Below are 21281 nucleotides of genomic sequence, written 5' to 3'. Positions count from 1 at the left end.
AAAAAAAAAATAACATTTAGTAGGGGGGGAAAAGGGAATAGGAATAACAATGTTTTGACTTATCACAAAACACTGTAAACAGAGATGTTGTCGTAAATTTGTCTAAGTAGGGAGTTAATCCAAGATAGCTAAAAAAGAAAAAGTAAGTGTATAAAGGGGGGGGGAAACATTTTCCTATTGCTCCCCCGTCTGCCCCTCACTTGAGAACTTTTTTTTTCTTCTATGTGTGGCATCCAATCACATAGCATGTCGCACAGCACATAAACAAAAATGGCCAATAGCAGACCGGTTCAAATGCTCACGTCATTAACCCTTTAAGGACACAGCTTTCAGTTTGCTCAATTGTTTTATGATGGAAAAATTCCGTCATATGTCCTTAAGAGGTTAAAAACAAGAAAAAGGAAATGCAGTGGATGGAGGAAACTCACTATTAGGGTAAGGATTCAACTCATAATTTATTTAAAATAGGATTATTTATTTAAAAATAAATAAAAAATAGTGTAAGTATTTAGGTGATATATTTAAGAAACGGCTTTGAAAATAACCAAATTTGCCATCACTTTAATAAGAAGTAAATAAATAAAGTTTGTAATGTACTTTATTTTGTCTACTTTTCTGTAAACTAACTCTGAAACCTGTGTTTAACATGGAATATATGTGTGTCACTTCTAACCATTCTTAGTAACTAATACACTATGATGATCTTTTGCTGCATTTAAAAAAACATTGAGGCTAAATCATTTGTTTATATTAATTTTGAAAACTATAAGAAACTTTTTTTTCCCCCATCTACAAAAGAATTGGATGCAAATGTAAAAATACTAAAGTAAATTCAACATTGTTTAAATTCATAGTAAAATAAATACATAGTAAATTACTTTTTGATTGATATGGGCAGCTCCCACAACCAACATAAGCTGACACACTCATCTCAAAAGAGCCAAGTGCAATAATAAAATTCTTTAACACATTAGTGCTCTTTTGTATTACTGCATCCCCCTAAAGGGGCGATTTATCAAGCTGAGGCAGACAGGGGCGCACATACGTGCCCCTGTCCTCCACAGCTCACCCTAGGCGGAATTCAGCACTGCACACGAGCGCTATTTTGCGCTCACGTGCAACCCTGTCCCCTGCCTGCGCATAGCCAATTACGAACGGGCACAGGAGCTGTCAATCTCCCCTGTCAGACTAGACCACAGAGATTGAAATTCGCCACCTAAGAGGTGGCGAAAGGGTAGGGAAGCAGCAGTCTGATGACCGCTGCTTGTTAAATACGGCGTGCAGGTTATCTTGTGAGAACCTGCAGTCGTAGGCAAGCAAAGCCTGCCGAAAGGGCTTGATAAATCGCCCCCTAAGTGTCCAGAGTAGCACTGACATTTCTCAGCTAGACAAACAGGTAAGCCAATCAGGAGCAGTTTACAAGAGTAGCACGTCCAGTTGAGGAGTAGTAGTGCACATACCTATGCACTGCATTAACCCTTTGGCTGCTAAGCCATTTCCCACCTGGGGGCTAATTTTTGAAAACATTTTTTTAACTTTTTTTTTAATTTTTTTTTTTTTTTTTTTACAGACCCCCAAGACTTACACTGCGATTATTAAGTATAAATAAAGTTGCGCGGTGACGTCATCACGTAATTGCGTGTGACGTCACCGCGCATCACGTGAAGCCCCGGCGATGCCTGTCACTCTACAGGCACGATCACCGGGGTAGGAGCAGTGAGGAGCCCCCAGATCTACCTCAAGGTGGGAGAGTGTTCATGACGGCTCTGAGCCGTCATTAGCACCAGAGTGAGAAACTCTGTGACGGCTCAGAGCCGTCATTAGCACTCAAAAGGTAAAACCTCTTTCTGATGTTAAAGGGATACTCTAGTAAAAATTAAACTTTCATGATTCAGACAGAGCATGTCATTTTAAACAACCTTCCAATTTACTTCCATTAACAAAATGTGTACAGTCTATTTACACATGAGTCACCAGCTCCTACTGAGCATGTGCAAGAATTCACAGAATATATATATATGCATTTGTGATTGGCTGATGACTGTCACATGAAACAGGAGTGGAAATGCACAATGAGCTCTGACGCAATAGACCATTTACTATTAAACTTATGTCAATTTTGTAATAATAAAAAAAAAAAATGTATTTAAACTGCAAAGCTACTACTGGTCCAGAGCAGAAACTGCAGCTGATCCAATCAGCAGCTTTAGTAGCACAACCCTCATTGAATTTGAGGATCCCACGCGGTACTTCACTATTATGTTTAACCGCTTTGCAGAGGTTAAAGAAACAGGAGGTGCAGGGACATTAGTCTTAACATTTTAATTTTTCAACTACAATGGCCATTAATTCCAAGGCTACAGAATTGTGAGCAAAAGAATATTAGTTTGTGGGGCTTGACACTTTATCAGCCCACACACATTTTTTCCAATATTACGTATAGAAGAGTATTTCAAAACCTACCACATCCCTATGTTGAACTGATACACTTTTTAAATGAAGTTATGGCCCTACACTGATAAAGCTGGCTGAGCTACCCCTTTCAGTCAGTGGAAATTAATATAATATACAGTATATACAAAATCAGTAAAAGCATAACCAACCTCACTGTTTTAATGCACAAAGTATTTACTAAACTTAAGTTTTTTTTCTGCACTCATGACTGTGTGTGTTTGTGTTCAGCCTCACAGACATGGCAGGGGAGTGGTACTTTTCGCAACAGCGGCAATCCCTAATTTTTAAACAAACTAAATAATTAAATAAATACATTGTCAGATGATGGCGATCCCCACTGATCTCTGGCTAAATGAATGGGATCGCATATCTTCCCTATATAGCACATCAAGTAGCCTCATATAGAGCATATTAATCACCTATAACACAAAACACTGAAATAATTAGGAAATAACTGCACAAACAAGTGGATTTTATGAATTGTGGGGAGATCTGCTACTTCTGTATCTAAGTTCCAGAGCTGCCTGTTGCTTTTCCTAGTGAGATAAGACTTCCGCCACTCTACAGGTGGACAACCATAACAAAACCAACACGAATCATTTAGCAGATCCCGACTTCGGAACACAGAGAGGTGTTTAGCTGTAACTATGGAGGCCTCTCCCGAGACACAACACCGGGAACCGAAAAATGAACCGTGAGCAACAGGTAAAATAAGCACCAAGCTCACCTTAGCCTCTCGCACTTATTTCAAGGGGTTCTCTCAGCTCTCCGCTGTCAGTCTTCCCAGTCCCTATGTATAATGACAGCCTAGGAAAGTCGGTATCGTGACGTTCTCTGTCCGCGCTGGGAACGTCAGGATAATGACGCGATGACTTTAGGGCAGACTCCAAGCTGGAAATGTGTGCATGCGCACACTGGAAAATCCACTCCAAGACGGTGCGCATGCGCACAACCTGAGACCGAGTTTGTTCGTGAAGATGCTGAAGAACACAGTTCGTGTGAAGAGAATTAGCATATCAAACTAGGTTCTAAGACGTAGAGAGTAATGCGCATGCTTGTTTGTCGCTAGATTAAAGTATGAGGTTGTCTCCCCCTGCTGCTTACACAATGGAACAGCACCTTTGTAAAAATACAAATTGTATTATAAAATGTGTTTTAAAGCAGTGTTTCTTAGCACGTACCCTTACAGGCATGCAGTTTGCCCTAAGTACCTGTTACTTAATAATATTAGATTAAAAATAAATAAATAGGCAAGTGTGTATAGCCCTGAATGTGACAAAATGGTATCATAAATATTTTTCTGTTTTCAGGAATTCACACACAAGTTTAATATTGTTACAGTAGAAAAAAAAATATGATGAGGGAAGCTACATTTAAGGGACAGTCTATTCAAAAATAAACTTTCATGATTAAGACAGGGCATGTCATTTTAAACAGCTTTCCAATGTACTTTTGTTATCAATTTTGCTTTATTCTCTTGGTATTCTTAGTTGAAAGCTAAACCTAGGAGGCTCATATGCTAATTTCTAAGCCCTTGAAGGCTGCCACTTATATCTGAATGCATTTTTTTTCACAACTAGAGGGCGTTAGTTCCATGTGCACCAAATACATAATATTGTGCTGTGCAGTCACTAGAGGCAGGTGAGGCAGTGCTTCACCTCTCATATGGGCAAAAATATCTTCTTTTTTTTTATTGGCTTTAAAAAAAAAAAATTTAAATTGCTATTTTTTTTCCCACAGCATTTTTTTTTCACAGCTACATGTTGTGCAATGGAGAGCCACAAGCAGGTCTGCCCACCATTACACAACATGCTGTGCCACCTACTGGATGAAAGTGGTTAAGATCATTGCATCGCCCATAACTGCTTATTTGAGGCAGTCGGACAGTCCTATTTGGGCTGAACCAATCCAATGAGAGGCATTAGTAAGCAGAACTTAGGGTTGGGGCTGGTTGTTTAATTATATAAAACAAAACGGAAAAAAAAAATACTTTCATTTATTTTATTGCTGCCCTGTTCAGCTGTAAGCTTTTATTCAATAAAAAAGAGAGTTCTGTTCTTCCCCTCCAAGTGCAGTGGAATGTTCCACTGTCACTTCCTTACAGACTACAGAGCAGGAAGAGATGCAGACTCAGAGCAGTGTTTTAGCCACATTTTATTAAAGTAAGTTCTGCAACCTTAGATTTTACTGAAAGGGATTCTGCTAGTTAAAATTATAATTTAATGAATGTGGTTTAGTGTTTTTTGTTTTTTTACTCTTTTACAGCAGTTTAAGGATCGTTTTTGTATTTTGTTTACTCAAAATTTACACAAGCAGCTTGCCTCTGTACTGCACACTACTTTATGAACTCTCTGTAGCTCTGCTGTTTTATTACTTAAAAATGCATTGGTCCCTCTCCCCCCCCCCCCTTTCCTTGTGTGTGTGTGTGTCTCTCTCTCTATCTATCCATCTCTCTCCTTATGTATCGTTCTCCCCCATGGTCTCTTTCTCTCTCTGTCTCTCTTCCTCCCCCTCTGACTCTCTCATCCCTTATGTGTCTCTCTAACCCTCTGTGTGTGATTGTGTCTCTCTCTATTTCTCTAACCCTCTGTGTGTGATTGTGTGTCTCTCTCTCTCTCTTTAAGCCTCTGTGTGTGATTGTGTCTCTCTGTCTCTCTCTAACCCCCCTGTGTGTGATTGTGTCTCTCTTTCTCTCTCTCTAACCCTCTGTGTGTGATTGTGTCTCTCTCTTTCTAACCCTCTGTGTGTGATTGTCTCTCTCTTTCTCTCTCTCTCTTTCTAACCCTCTGTGTGTGATTGTGTCTCTCTCTCTCTCTCTAACCCTCTGTGTGTGATTGTGTCTCTCTCTCTCTCTTTCTCTAACCCTCTGTGTGTGTGATTGTGTCTCTCTCTCGTTCTCTAACCCTCTGTGGTGTGATTGTGTCTCCTCTCTTTCTAACCCTCTGTGTGTGATTGTGTCTCTCTCTTTCTCTAACCCTCTGTGTGTGATTGTGTCTCTCTCTCTTTCTCTCTCTAACCCTCTGTGTGTGATTGTGTCTCTCTCTCTTTCTCTCTCTAACCCTCTGTGTGTGATTGTGTCTCTCTCTCTTTCTCTAACCCTCTGTGTGTGATTGTGTCCTCTCTCTTTCTCTAACCCTCTGTGTGTGATTGTGTCTCTCTCTCTCTCTTTCTCTCTCTAACCCTCTGTGTGTGATTGTGTCTCTCTCTTTCTCTAACCCTCTGTGTGTGATTGTGTCTCTCTCTTTCTCTAAACCTCTGTGTGTGATTGTGTCTCTCTCTTTCTCTAACCCCTCTGTGTGTGATTGTGTCTCTCTCTTTCTCTAACCCTCTGTGTGTGATTGTGTCTCTCTCTAACCCCTCTGTGTGTGATTGTGTCTCTCTCTCTTTCTCTCTCTCTCTAACCCTCTGTGTGATTGTGTCTCTCTCTTTCTCTAACCCTCTGTGTGTGATTGTATCTCTCTCTCTCTCTCTCTAACCCTCTGTGTGTGATTGTGTGTGTGTCTCTCTCAGGACCATCTTTAACACAGGGCAAAAGGGGCAGCAGCTTAATGGTTCATACCAGACTGCTGATGTGACATTGGGAACACACACATTCAGTCCTAATACTGTCACAGTCAAAAGTACTCTGCTTATATATTTTTTTTAAAAAACTGTGCCAGACCGTGCCGGTGTCATGTGACATGCCAAGCTAGTGCCATGTGCTGTTTTATATGTGCACTGTGCAGCACTGAATGCAAAGCTCTAACTCGGCATCCAGCCATTTCCCACTGCATCAGAAAAGGTCCTACTGGGGTTACCACTGTTACCAGGTAACTGCTCTGGTGGTGGGGATTGTTTCTGGGTAGGGCTGACTGTAGGCGCATGCAGCAGAAAGCTGGAGCGGCAGGCACATGAGGATTTGAGCATCTGTGCAGCTGCATACACTGCTCTCTTCAGTCTTGAGGCTGTGTGACTCATCTCACACTGTATCCATGCAGGCCTTGGACAGACAGCATCATGTCTACTGGTCCCCTTAGCCCTGCTCTTTCTGCTGTGGCCCCTAAGATCAACTAACTGAAGTTTGTTAGGGGAATAGTGCTTTGTAGAAAGGTGTTAGTGGGAAGAATAAGTGAGTGCACACACGCCCCTCCCCATGCAGCATTGTCTAGTTCAGGGTGAGAGGGAACTTGTTACCTAGCAAAGAAGCTACATGTGCTGGTGTGGCTGATGTATAGCGTCATGCTGATACTTCACCCATTAATGTAAGATTTATTTTTATAGTTTTTATTTTCTCTCTGTCTCAGATTTTACAGCTTCCCATAGTAGTTCTGCTGTTCCAGTCAGTAAACTTATATTTGTCTGTACCTCCAAGCTTCCTCCTTTACCTTGCTTTGCTCCTGTTGGCTGCCCTAAAATCTCTTTAACCAGCTTAACCTCACACCAGAATCACATTTAAAAGAATATTAAATGAAATCCACAGTGGAGGAATTTATATATTTATTTACTTATTAGTTCTGCTTAGGTCCAGTTTCACATATTGCAATTTTTTTTTTTTTTAAATGATTAGCCCAGCAGTGGATGATCCACCGCTGGGCTAATAATAAAAAAAAATTGATTTAGTTGTTTTTTTGGGATGTTGGGGTGGAGAGCGAAATTGCATGGGGTGGGGGGCCCAAGAAATTTTTTGCCCAGGGTCCAATCAATAATAAAGACGGCCCTGGTCTCTCTCTCTCTTTTTCTCTCTCTCTCTAACCCTCTGTGTATGATTGTGTCTCTCTCTCTCTCTCTAACCCTCTGTGTGTGATTGTGTCTCTCTCTCTTTTTCTCTCTCTAACCCTCTGTGTATGATTGTGTCTCTCTCTCTTTTTCTCTCTCTCTCTAACCCTCTGTGTGTGATTGTGTCTCTCTTTCTCTCTCTCTCTCCTCTCTCTCTCTCTAACCCTCTGTGTGTGATTGTGTCTCTCTTTTCTCTAACCTCTGTATGTGATTGTGTCGCTCTCCTTCTTTCTCTCTTCTCTAACCCTCTGTGTGTGATTGTGTGTCTCTCTCTCTTTCTCTCTCTCTACCCTCTGTGTGTGATTGTGTTTCTCTCTCTCTCTCTCTAACCCTCTGTGTGTGATTGTGTCTCTCTCTCTAACCATCTGTGTGTGATTGTGTCTCTCTCTCTCTAACCCTCTGTGTCTCTCTCCCCCGTCTCTCTCTCTCCCCCTGAGTGCTTTTCTGTGTTTCTGTCTACCTTTTATTTATTTAATTAATGAATTGGTAGTGCCATCTGATGGTGTAGCTTTATTTAAAGGGGTGGGGTTAAGCGCCCCACCATCTTTAAATTTCACCAGCCGCCACTGGATCAAGACATTTTATAATTTACTGAATAATGAAATAAATCTATAAGCATAATTTTGCAGCATTAAAGTAAAAAGTATGTTTTAAACATATTTTAATGGGCATGGATTTCTAGATCTCATAATCAGAGCAAGCATTTTGTTATCTGGCAAGAGTTTCTGTTACAATCCTTTAGACTAAAATCAGATGTTTACTAAGTTGACCAGTTTTCCAAGACACCATTTAAAGGGACATGAAACCATATGTTTTCTTTCATGATTTAGAAAGAGCATGCAATTTTAATAACTTTCACAATTTACATCTAATATCTAATTTTCTTCATTCTTTTTGATATCCTTTGTTGAAAATAATATCTAAATATCTCAGTAGCTGCTGATTGGTGGCTGCACATAGATACCTCATGTGGATTGGGCTCACCCCATGTGCATTGCTATTTCTTCAACAAAGGATATCTAAAGAACGAAGACTATCCTAGGCCACTGCCTTACCAGCCTCTGAGTCACTACTGCACGTCACTGGCTCGCACCCCTAGGAGTTGTTAACCAGAGATCAGCACTGATTGGGTAGAAATGGAAGTCCTGTAAAAGAAGTGAGCATAAGGAGGCAAGGTCTGCAGAGTCTTAGACACAAGCAAATCACATAGGTAAAAAGTGAATTAATATAACGGTGGTTGGTTTTAAAAAAGAAATGTGGAATGGGTAATAAAGGGGATTACCTATCTTTTTAAAACAATAACAATTCTGGTGTAAACTGGTTCCTTTAATTGTAACACATTCACATCAGGTTTATTTCATTGTGGCATACTTAGGTAAGACATTTTATGTCATGTTTTTCTTAGTGACATTTCACTGTGGCTTTTGTGACACGTTTTCACAGTGATAACACTTTATCTGACACATTTCCTGTGACAATCTTTAAATCAGCATTTCCCAGCTCCAGTTCTTTAAATGTCACTAACTGTAGGGTTGCCACCTTTCTAGGAGATAATACTGGCTATGCTCATTAACATAAATTTGCATCAATAATTATACAGCATAACTCAAAGCGAGTGATAATTTGTTTATAAATTAGTATCCTTCACACTCAGAAGTTTCACTTTGACAGGGCTTTGTTTTCAAAATTTATTCTTTATTTTCTATATTGACAACAAACCTTATGTCGGTAAAATATGAGAAAATAATTCTTATCATAACCTACTTTCAACTGAGCTGAGTCCTTAAAGAAAATTATGTTGTTTATATGAAGATCAGGACTATCAGAAACTACTTGAGGACACTTTGAATAGAATAGATGATTAACTTTCTGACAAGAAATGGGGAATAAGGTATCAGAGGAACTGTAAAGATTCTGATTTAAAAATGTATAGTTGGAATCAAAATGATATTCAGGGAAATAGTGCCTGGAACGAGGATTAAGGGGTTGCCAGCTGCTCTCCACAAAAATACTGGACACACTCGAGATGACTATGCACAATGGAAGGTGGGTGACACACAATGCCCCCCCCCCCCCCCCCCCAAAGCCCTCACTCTTGATCATGTATATTTTTGTAACAAGCACTCATTACCTTTTAGCCATTAACATGCAAATCAATAATTTTAACCTCTTTGTTTGCCAGTAACACACATAAACAGTAATGATTTGACCCTCTTCTCTACCACTTACTTTTTTTTCTGTTCCATATTTGTAATGCATTATGGAATATAAGGTCTTTTACGTTTTGCTAAATTCATGAACTTTAAAAAAATATGGGCATTTAAGTGTCCAGTATTTATGTGAAGACTTTACTGGACAGCCAGCTAAAATACTGGACTGCCCAGTTACATACTGGACACCTGTCAACCTTACAGAGGACCCAGCATTTATGGGAGCCCACCAGTGGCTGCCTTAGCTCAAAGTCACAGCTGGTTAAATGAGCTAGTGGACTGGTTTTGAGATGGGGCTGATAGCTGCTCTATCTGTAACTAAGCATGTTAAGTGTACAGATATGAAAGTGGGGGGCCATTTCCCTGGAATAAGAGGTCTGTTGCACTGGGAGCCATAGAGTATGGGGTCTGTTCCCTGGAGGTGGAGAGCCCGATTTCTGACCATTGATGTTAAGGGTCCTATCTCTGGAGGTTGGGAGGTGGCAAGGCTCATTAGCATATATCTGCATAAATGTGGGTGGGCGATAGTTGGGGGACCTTCCCTAATTTTTGACAGGTGCCCTAGTTGGTTCTAGTCTGCCTCCGCCTACAAATAGAAGGGTTAACTTTTCAAGCTACCATCAATAAAACACCTAGGTCCTCTGCCCCAATTAACCCCATAAGGACAAGGGCCATTTTTCAATTTATTTTCCTTAGGACAGGACCAGGGCTATATTTTACATTTCTGTGGTGTTTTGTGTTTAGCTGTAATTTTCCCTCTTACTCATTTACTGTACCCACACATATTATATACCGTTTTTCTCGCTACTAAATGGACTTTCTAAAGATATCATTATTTTCATCATATCTTATAATTACTATTAAAAAATATTATAAAATATGATGAAAAAATGGAAAAAAACACACTTTTTCTAACTTTGACCCCCAAAATCTGTTACACATCTACAACCACACCAAAACAACCATGCTAAATAGTTTCTAAATTTTGTCCTGAGTTTAGAAATAGCCAATGTTAACAAGTTCTTTGCCTTTTTTGTAAGTTATAGGGCAATAAATACAAGTAGCACTTTGCTATTTCAAAACCACTTTTTTCAAAATGAGCGCTAGTTACATTGGAACCCTGATATCTGTCAGGAATACCTGAATATCCCTTGACATGTATATATTTTTTTAGAAGACATCCCAAAGGTAGTTGATCTAGGCCCATTTGGTATATTTCATGCCACCATTTCACCGCCAAATGCGATCAAATAAAAACAATTGTTCACTTTTTCACAAATTCTTTCACAAACTTTAGGTTTCTCACAGAAATTATTTTACAAACAACTTATGCAATTATGGCATAAATAGTTGTAAATGCTTCTCTGGGATCCCACTTTGTTCAGAAATAGCAGACTTATATGGGCTTTGGCGTTGCTTTTTGGTAATTAGAAGGCTGCTAAATGCCACTGCGCACCACATCACATGTTTTATGCCCAGCAGTGAAGGGGGTTAATTAGGGAGCATTTAGGGAGCTTGTAGAGTTAATTTTAGCTTTAGTGTAGTAGACAACCCAAAGTATTGATCTAGGCTCCATTTTGGTATATTTAATGCCACCATTTCACCGCCAATTGCGATCAAAATTTTAAAAAACTTAAAATTTTTCGCATTTTAGGTTTCTCACTGGAAATTATTTACAAACAGCTTGTGCAATTATGGCACAAAAGGTTGTAAAGGCTTCTCTGGGATCCCCTTTGTTCAGAAATAGCAGACATATTATGGCTTTGGGGATGCTTTTTGGTAATTAGAAGGCTGCTAAATGCCGCTGCACATCACACGTTTATTATGTCTAGCAGTGAAGGGGTTAAATTAGGGGATCCTGTATGGAGCTTGCAGGGTTAATTTTAGCTTTAGTGTAGAGATCAGCCTCCCACCTGACACATCAGACCCCCTGATCCCTCCCAAACAGCTCTCTTCCTCCCCCACCCCACAATTTGTCCCCGCCATCGTAAGTACTAGGCAGAAAGTCCTGCCAGTACTAAAATAAAAGGTATCTTTTATTTTATTTTTATTTTTTAGCATATTACAATATGCTGCTGTGTAGGATCCCCCTTAGCCCCAAACCTCCCTGATCCCCCCCCACCCCCCCCAAACAGCTCTCTAACCCTCCACCCTCTACATTATTGGGAGCCATCTTGGGTACTGGCAGCTGTATGCCAGTACCCAGTTTACAAAAAAAAAATAAAAATTATTTTTTCCCCACTTTTCTGTAATGTAGCTTCCCCCCCCAAAGACTAAACCGCCACCCCCTCCCAGATCACTTCGATTATTTATAATAAAATTTTTATTCCCCCTCTCTCCCTATAATTTTTAAACTATCGGTTCCATAGTGTAATGGTTCCCACCTGCTCCCTCCCTGTGCACGCGTGCGTCCGTGAGCGGCCCCCCAGCTACCCCCCGCCCACGATCCCGCCCACCTCTGCACTCAGCAGGGCCATCGATGGTCACCCACACCGCCTCCCATCCACCAACGATTGCGGGCCATTGATGTCCGTTCCAGAGAGGGCCACAGAGGTTGTCTCTCTCTGCATCGATGGGGAAAAATGTTATTGCAGTGATGCCTCGTTATTTAGGCATCACTGCAATAACCGGGAAAGCGGCTGGAAGCGATTAGGATCACTTTCCAGACGCTTTTCAACCCTAACGCGTTTAACACAAAAGTTATAAGGGCTCAAAGATATGAGAAATCGTGGTGTTAGAAAAAAAAGCAGACAAAGTGCCTACATATACATGTCTAAATATGTATATGTATCTGTGTATATGTGTGTATATATTTATATTATATAGTATATATATACTAGCTGTTGCCCGCGGCTTCGCTCGTGTGGATTTTGTGATTTGTAAATAAAAAAAAAAAAAATAGCGAAAAACCTGTCCACCATCGCAACAAACATGTGCCCTCACGAGTGTGCCCGTTCGGGGTTGCACACTCGCTCATACTGTACTTCTTGAGTTTTCGTTAATGCCGGTGTTTTCTCGTAAATACCAATTTTCATGTCTGTAAACGTCTTTGGTTTTTAAATATATTATCCTCATAAATAACCCCCCCTTTTGACCCCCCCTTAGGTGGATGTTTGGCAAATGGAGAATGTAAATACCAATTTTTACATCAGTAACATCTTTGGTTTTTGAGATATAGATATCTTCATACATTACTCTCCCTTTTTGACCCCCTTAAGTGGATTTTTGGGAGTTGTTAAAACACATATTTTTTATTTTAAAGGAGGGATCTAAATACCAATTTTCACACCTGTACATCTTTGGTTTTTGAGAAAATAGTTATCCTCATAAATCGGCCCCCCTTTTGACCCCCTTAAGTGGATATTTTGGGGAAATGGTAAAACACGGGTTTCTTATTTTTCAAGGAGAATCTATATACTAATTTTCACGTCTCTAACATCTTTGTTTTTTGAGATATAGGTATTCACATAAATCAGCCCCGCTCTTTTGACCCCCCTTAAAGGGCCATGATACCCACATTTTTTCTTTCATGATTTAGAAAGAGAATGCATTTTTAAACATCTTTCTAATTTACTTCTATTATCTAATATGTTTTATTCTCTTGATATTCATTGCTGAAAAGCATATCTAGATATGCTCAGTAGCTGCTGATTGGTTGCTGCACATAGAAGCCTCATGTGATTGGCTCACCCATGTGCATTGCTTTTTCTTCAAATAAGGATATCTAAAAAATGAAGCAAAATAAATAATAGAAGTAAATTGTAATGTTGTTTAAATTTGTATGTTCTATCTGAATCATGAAAGAAAGATTTTGGGTTTCGTGGCCCTTTAAGTTGTTTTTTAGGAAATGGTAAAACACGTGTTTATTTTTAAAGGAGAATCTAAATACCAATTTTCACGTCTGTAACGTCTTTGGTTTCTGAGATATAGGCATTCTCATATATCAGCCCCCCCCCCTTTTACGCCCCTAAAGTGGATTTTGGGGAAATGGTAAAACACGTGTAAAAAAGTTCACTCCCCCTTTTTCACCCCTTAGGGACGTAATTTCCAAAAATGTCTTCCTTAGTGGGTGCCTACGTCATAAAAAAAACGTACGTTCCAAATTTCACGTTCCTAGGTTAAACGGTTTGAGCTGGGCGTCAATGAGTAAGTCAGTAAGGACTTATTTTATATTTTTATATATATGTGGAAACAAAGGGGTTTGAGATAGCGCTTATTCCAAACCACAAATAGACTAATGTAAACAAATAAATGTATATGTACACATACACATATGCTTATTGAGAACACTTGGGCCTAGATTTGGAGTTTGGCGGTAGCCGTGAAAACCAGCGTTAGAGGCTCCTAACGCTGGTTTTAGGCTACCGCCGGTATTTTGAGTCAGTCAAAAAAGGGTCTAACGCTCACTTTCCAGCCGCGACTTTTCCATACCGCAGATCCCTTACGTCAATTGCGTATCCTATCTTTTCAATGGATTCTTTTCTATCTCCGGTATTTAGAGTCGTGTCTGAAGTGAGCGTTAGAATTCTAACGACAAAACTCCAGCCGCAGAAAAAAGTCAGTAGTTAAGAGCTTTCTGGGCTAACGCCTGGTTCATAAAGCTCTTAACTACTGTTCCCTAAAGTACACTAACACCCATAAACTACTATGTACCCCTAAACCGAGGCCCCCCCACATCGCCGACACTCGATTAATTTTTTTTTAACCCCTAATCTGCCGACCCGCCACCTACGTTATCCTTATGCACCCCTAATCTGCTGCCCCTAACACCGCCGACCCCTATATTATATTTATTAACCCCTAATCTGCCCCCCACAACGCTCGCCGCCAGCTACCTACACTTATTAACCCTAATCTGCCGTCCGCCACGCCGCCGCCAGCTACATTATGAGCTATTGTACCCCTAATCTGCTGCCCTAACATCGCCAACCCCTATATTATATTTATTAACCCCTAATCTGCCCCCCTCAACGTCGCCTCCACCTGCCTACACTTATTAACCCCTAATCTGCCGACCGCAAAGAACCGCCACCTACATTATAGCTATGTACCCCTAATCTGCTGCCCCTAACACCGCCGACCCCTATATTATATTTATTAACCCCTAATCTGCCCTCCCTAACATCGCCGACACCTAACTTCAATTATTACCCCTAATCTGCCGACCGAATCTCGCCGCTATTCTAATAAATGTATTAACCCGCTAAAGCTAAGTCTAACCCTAACACCCCCCTATAGTTAAATATAATTTAAATCTAACGAAATAAATTAACTCTTTTAAATAAAACTATTCCTATTTAAAACTAAATACTTACACTTAAAATAAACCCTAATATAGCTACAATATAAATTATAATTATATTATAGCTATTTTAGGATTTATATTTATTTTTACAGGTAACTTGTATTTATTTTAACCAGGTACTAATAGCTATTAAATAGTTAAGAACTATTTATAGCTACCTAGTTAAAAATAATTACAAAATTATCTGTAAAAATAAATCTAACCTAAGTTACAATTAAACCTAACACTAAACACTATCAATAAATAAATTAAATTAAATACCTACAATTACCTACAATTAAACCTAACCACTTACACTATCAATAAATTAATTAAATACAATACCTACAAATACAACAATGAAATAAACTAACTAAAGTACAAAAAATAAAAAAGAACTAAGTTACAAAAAATAAAAAATATTTACAAACATAAGAAAAATATTACAACAATTTTAAACTAATTACACCTACTCTAAGCCCCCTAATAAAATAACAAAGCCCCCCAAAATAAAAAATGCCCTACCCTATTCTAAATTACAAAAGTTCAAAGCTCTTTTACCTTACCAGCCCTGAACAGGGGCCCTTTGTGGGGCATGCCCCAAGAAATTCAGCTCTTTTTCCTTGTAAAAAAACACATACAATACCCCCCCCAACATTACAACCTCCACCCACCTCACATACCCCTAATACTAACCCAAACCCCCCCTTAAAATAACCTAACACTAAAGCCTCTGAAGATTCTTCTCTACCTTGTCTTCACCTCACCGGGTATCACAACACCGATCCATCCTGGCTCCGATATCTTCATCTAAGCCCAAGCGTGGGGCTAGACATCCATCATCCGACGGCTGTAAGAAGTCCAGAAGAGGCTCCAAAGTCTTCATCCTATCCGGGAAGAAGAGTAGATCCGGACCGGCAACCATCTTCTTCCAAGCGTCATCTTCTATCTTCATCCGATGAGGACCGGGCTCCATCTTGAAGACCTCCACCGCGGACCCATCTTCTTCCGATGACGACTTCCCGACGAGATGATGGTTCCTTTAAGGACGGTCATCCAAGATGGTTTCGTCACTCGAAATTCCGATTGGCTGATAGGATTCTATCAGCCAATCGGAATTAAGGTAGGAATATTCTTAGATCAATAGAAAAAGAGAAGACCTCAATCTCCTCCTGGCTCAGACACAGGGGTACTTACAGGTGTGGTTACTCACAATGTAAGGCCTGTGAATATGTCCAAGTGGGGACCAGTTTCTCTTCGTTAGTGACCGGTGAAACCTTTGACATTACTTCCTGTTTTGAATTGCAGATCTCTAATTGTATATACTTACTCTGGTGCTCAGTCTGTGAACTGCAGTACATAGGTCTGAACACCAGTGATGTCAGATCTAGGATCAGGGAACACCTGTCTACTATACGGGTGGGTAAGAGTAGTACGCCTTTGGTGTCCCATTTCGTCCAGCGACATGATAAAGACTGTCGCTCCTTGAAATGGATGATTGTAGAAAAGGTTCAACCACAGAAGAGAGGGGGTGACCAATTTAAGATCTTATCCAGACAGGAAATGTATTGGATCTTTAGGCTCCAAACTAAAAGACCTTTGGGCCTAAACTCCGAATATGATTTTATTAATCATTGGAATTAGATCTTGGTCACCTCTAGTTTAAAGGTCTCATTTGAAATATTATTCTGGAGAACAAGGAATATTATAACAGTGATAATCAAAAAGTTTTTGGAAGTTTGTAATTTTTGGTATTTAATCATAATTTACAAACTTATAGCCTTTATGTAACAGGTACAAGAGAGCTCCATGTTGTTCTGTAAAGTGTAATTTGTAATTTGTATACGCTCTAATGTCCTCTCATTTAAAATTTAAAATTTAAAGTTAAAAAATTTGAGGTTTTGAAATTTATATTTTTAAAAATTCATACGTTCTCAACTATACATAGTAGGATACTTAAAATATGTGATCTAGTTGTATTTGGAGACTTGGGTATTAATGTCCCCTTTTTAGGAGCTTCAGGTATATATATGTGAAATTACTGATAAAAGTGTATATATATATAGTTCATTAAATGTTTATGTTTTACAAGTTAGCGCTCCATTCCAAGTATTTTTAGGGAGTATATACTGTGTAGACATTTATAGAATGCACATTTATTAATATATAGTAATCACAATACATGCTCCATCCCCCGTGTGTCTTTAAATTTCAATTAGTAACCGACCAATAATATGGGAGCACTGGGTTTATAAGGCAATTTGTTTTTAAAAGTTTTAGGGACTATGATTACGGCGTTTTGTGCCGAAACATGTCAATTTGTTTAACTTTAGGGGTGTTTTATCCCCTCTCTCTCCATGTTTTAACTTTGTTACAATAAAGTTTATTAATTTTTAAAATTTGAGGTGCCTGGCAAATCCTCTCTCTCTTTTTGGATATTCTTAGATCAGCCAATCGGATTGAACTTGATTCTGATTGGCTGATTCCATCAGCCAATCAGAATTTTCCTACCTTAATTCCGATTGGCTGATAGAATCCTATCAGCCAATCGGAATTCGAGGGACGCCATCTTGGATGACGTCATTTAAAGGAACCGTCATTCGTCGTCTAGTCGTCGGTTGAAGAGGATGTTCCGCGTCGGCTTGGAAGAAGATGGTTCCGCTCCACTCCAGAAGAAAGAAGATTGAAGATGCGGCTTGATAGAAGACTTCATCCAAGATGATGGACTTCCCGACTTCAGCCCAAGGATGATTTCTTCAGGTCGCCGCTTGGATCCAGACTTCAGCCCGAGGATGGACGTCACTCTTCAGCCCCCCGCTTGGGCTTGGATCAACACTTCCGAGGCTTGGATCAAGACTTCCGAGGACCGATCGGTGAACCTGGCACGGTGAAGATAAGGGATCTTCAGGGGCTTAGTGTTAGTTTTATTTAAGGGGGGTTTGGGGTTAGATTAGGGGTATGTGGGTGGGTGGGTTTGTAATGTTGGGGGGGGGTATTGTATGTGTTTTTTTACAGGAAAAAGAGCTGAATTTCTTGGGGCATGCCCCACAAAGGCCCTGTTCAGGGCTGGTAAGGTAAAAGAGCTTTGAACTTTTGTAATTTAGAATAGGGTAGGGCATTTTTTTATTTTGGGGGGGCTTTGTTATTTTATTAGGGGGCTTAGATAGGTGTAATTAGTTTAAAATTGTTGTAATATTTTCTAATGTTTGTTAATATTTTTTTAATTTTTTGTAACTTAGTTCTTTTTTATGTTTTGTACTTTAGTTAGTTTATTTCATTGTATTTATTTGTATATATTGTATTTAAATAATTTATTGATAGTGTAGTGTTAGGTTTAATTGTAGGTAATTGTTTGGTATTTTATTTATTAATTTATTGATAGTGTAGTGTTAGGTATAATTGTAACTTAGGTTAGGATTTATTTTACAGGTAATTTTGTAATTATTTTAACTAGGTAGCTATTAAATAGTTCTTAACTATTTAATAGCTATTGTACCTGGTTAAAATAAATACAAAGTTACCTGTAAAATAAATATAAATCCTAAAATAGCTATAATATAATTATAATTTATATTGTAGCTATATTAGGGTTTATTTTCAGGTAAGTATTTAGCTTTCAATAGGAATAATTTATTTAATAAGAGTTAATTAATTTCGTTAGATTAAAATTATATTTAATTTAGGGGGGTGTTAGTGTTAGGGTTAGACTTAGCTTTATGGGTTAATACATTTATTAGAATAGCGGTGAGCTCCAGTCGGCAGATTAGGGGTTAATGTTTGAAGTTAGGTGTCGGCGATGTTAGGGAGGGCAGATTAGGGGTTAATACTATTTATTATAGGGTTATTGAGGCCGGAGTGAGGCGGATTAGGGGTTAATAACTTTATTATAATAGCGGTGCGGTCCGGTAGGCAGATTAGGGGTTAATAAGTGTAGGCAGGTGGAGGCGACGTTGTGGGGGGCAGATTAGGGGTTAATAAATATAATATAGGGGTTGGCGGTGTTAGGGGCAGCAGATTAGGGGTACATAGGGATAATGTAAGTAGCGGCGGTTTACGGAGCGGCAGATTAGGGGTTAAAAATAATATGCAGGGGTCAGCAATAGCGGGGGCGGCAGAATAGGGGTTAATAAGTGTAAGGTTAGGGGTGTTTAGACTCGGGGTACATTTAGGGTGTTAGGTGCAGACGTAGGAAGTGTTCCCCATAGCAAACAATGGGGCTGCGTTAGGAGCTGAACGCGGCTTTTTTGCAGGTGTTTTTTTCAGCTCAAACAGCCCCATTGTTTTCTATGGGGGAATCGTGCACGAGCACGTTTTTGAGGCTGGCCGCGTCCGTAAGCAACTCTGGTATCGAGAGTTGAAGTTGCGTTAAATATGCTCTACGCTCCTTTTTTGGAGCCTAACGCAGCCATTCTGTGGACTCTCAATACCAGAGTTATTTTAAAGGTGCGGCCAGAAAAAAGCCAGCGTTAGCTACGCGGGTCGTTACCGACAAAACTCTAAATCTAGCCGTTATTTAGGAAATAATGTAGTATTTAAACCAATCACAATAAAGATACTGCTTCAATAAAAACTTATAAAAGTGTCCGTTGTAATTCTTCAGAAATGTTAGTTATATTAAAGATGCATGAATATATTGTTAATTATATTCCTATAGGTATATTCCTAATGTAAAATAATCACCTAAAGCAATAAAAAGGGAGAGTACATGTATAATAATTCTGACCTAAGATATTGAGGATATCATCCGTGAACCCACGGAGGAGTCACTTTGGAATCAAGCCTGCCATCTGCACACCATGCTCCAAGGAGACAACAAGTCACACATCATCCTGACCCTGGTGCAAATCATTTACAGAGGATTAGCACTGATAGATGCGGCAACTTACCTCGTATGATTGGGGTAATTTCTAGTAAGTGCACACCCACCGTCTTTCTTTTTGTCAATCGTTTTGACTTTGAATATTGTCATATATCATTACAGCTATAATGAAGAATTACACGGACACTTTTATAAGTTTTTATTGTGATTGATTTAAATAATACATTATTTCCTAAATAAGTGTTCTCAATAAGCATATGTGTATGTGTACATATATACATTTATTTGTTTATATTAGTCGATTTGTGGTTTGGAATACGCGCTACTCTCAAACCCCTTTCATCCCACTACCTCTTTTTCTAGGCTTCTAATCTTTTCAGTTTTTTAGCCTGTGAATCAATACCTGAGATTTAGGCAGCATATTCTAAAATTTAACTTTTTCTCTTAAAGGGACAATCTAGTCAAAATTAAACTTTCATGATTTAGATAGGACATGAAATTTTAAACAACTTTCCAATTGACTTTTATCATTAAATTTGCTTTGTTCCCTTGGTGGTATTTTTCAAAAGCTAAACATAGGCTAAAACTGATTTCTAAACAGTTGAAAACCGCCTCTTAGCTCAGAGCATTTTGAAAGTTTTTTCACAGTTAGACAGTGTTAGTTTCATATGTGTCATATAGATAACATTTGTGCTCACTCCCGTGGAGTTATTTAGGAGTATGCGCTGACTGGATAAACTGCATGTCTGTCAAAAGCACTGAGGTAAGGGGCAGTCTGCAGAGGCTTAGGTACAAGGTAATCACAGAGGTAAAACATATATTAATATAACTGGGGTGGTTATGGAAAACTCTGGAATGGGTAACAAAGGGATTATCTATCTTTTTAAACAATAACAATTCTGGTGTAGACTGTCCCTTTAAGTGAGCTTTGATAGCGCAGACACTAGGGCAGTTTATCCCCCCCCCTGGCAACAGAGTAGGTGTGATATTCTAATACTTTATACATATATATATAGGTCTATATGTGTGTACATATGTATTTATATGTGTACTTATGGATTTACAGACATATATACACATAAAAACACATAAATACATATGAACATATATATAGACCTATATATTAGTGCATTGGAATGTGAAATATTCATATTTTCATGTCAGGTTAGCGCACATGAGAATATGCAATCCAGTTTGCACGCGAGAAGGGTGTTAGGTTAGCAATATTCTAACTTTGGCTTTATGCGCTCGTTGGGTTAGCATGAGAGCAAAAACAGTTTTACTTTCAACTCATAGGCCCATATTTATCAAGCTCCGTACGGAGCTTGAAGGGCCGTGTTTCTGGCGAGTCTTCAGACTCGCCAGAAACACAAGTTATGAAGCAGCGGTCTAAAGACCGCTGCTCCATAACCCTGTCCGCCTGCTCTTATGAGGCGGACAGGAATCGCCGGAAATCACCTGATCAAATACGATCAGGTTGATTGACACCCTCCCTGCTGGCAGGCCGATTGGCCATGAGTCAGCAGGGGGGCGGCGTTGCACCAGCAGCTCTTGTGAGCTGCTGGTGCAATGATAAATGCAGAGAGCATATTGCTCTCCGCATTTAGCGAGGTCTTGCGGACCTGATCCGCACTGTCGGATCAGGTCCGCAAGACCTATGATAAATAGGGGCCATTAATACGAGCGCAACCTGACAAGCTTACTTCTAGCGCAGGTTAACACTCGAGCGGGAGCGTTAAATAGCACTCCACTCCTAATC

General features: G+C 39.4%; 1 protein-coding gene across 1 annotated transcript in view; it reads right to left on the bottom strand.

Moving 5' to 3' along the window:
* The window catches only part of PALS1 (protein associated with LIN7 1, MAGUK p55 family member), a 304998-nt gene extending 301624 nt beyond the window's left edge, over positions 1–3374 (bottom strand). The window contains exon 1 of the mRNA XM_053697684.1: positions 3182–3374. The gene's annotated coding sequence lies outside the window, so the exon portion shown is untranslated. The remainder of the gene's footprint in view (positions 1–3181) is intronic.
* Between the last annotated feature and the right edge of the window lie 17907 nt (positions 3375–21281).

This window comes from Bombina bombina, chromosome 1 (genome assembly GCF_027579735.1).
Source record: "Bombina bombina isolate aBomBom1 chromosome 1, aBomBom1.pri, whole genome shotgun sequence".
NCBI lineage: Eukaryota > Metazoa > Chordata > Amphibia > Anura > Bombinatoridae > Bombina > Bombina bombina.
Note: the sequence above shows the minus strand (reverse complement) of the source record. Positions and strands in the feature narration are given on the sequence as shown.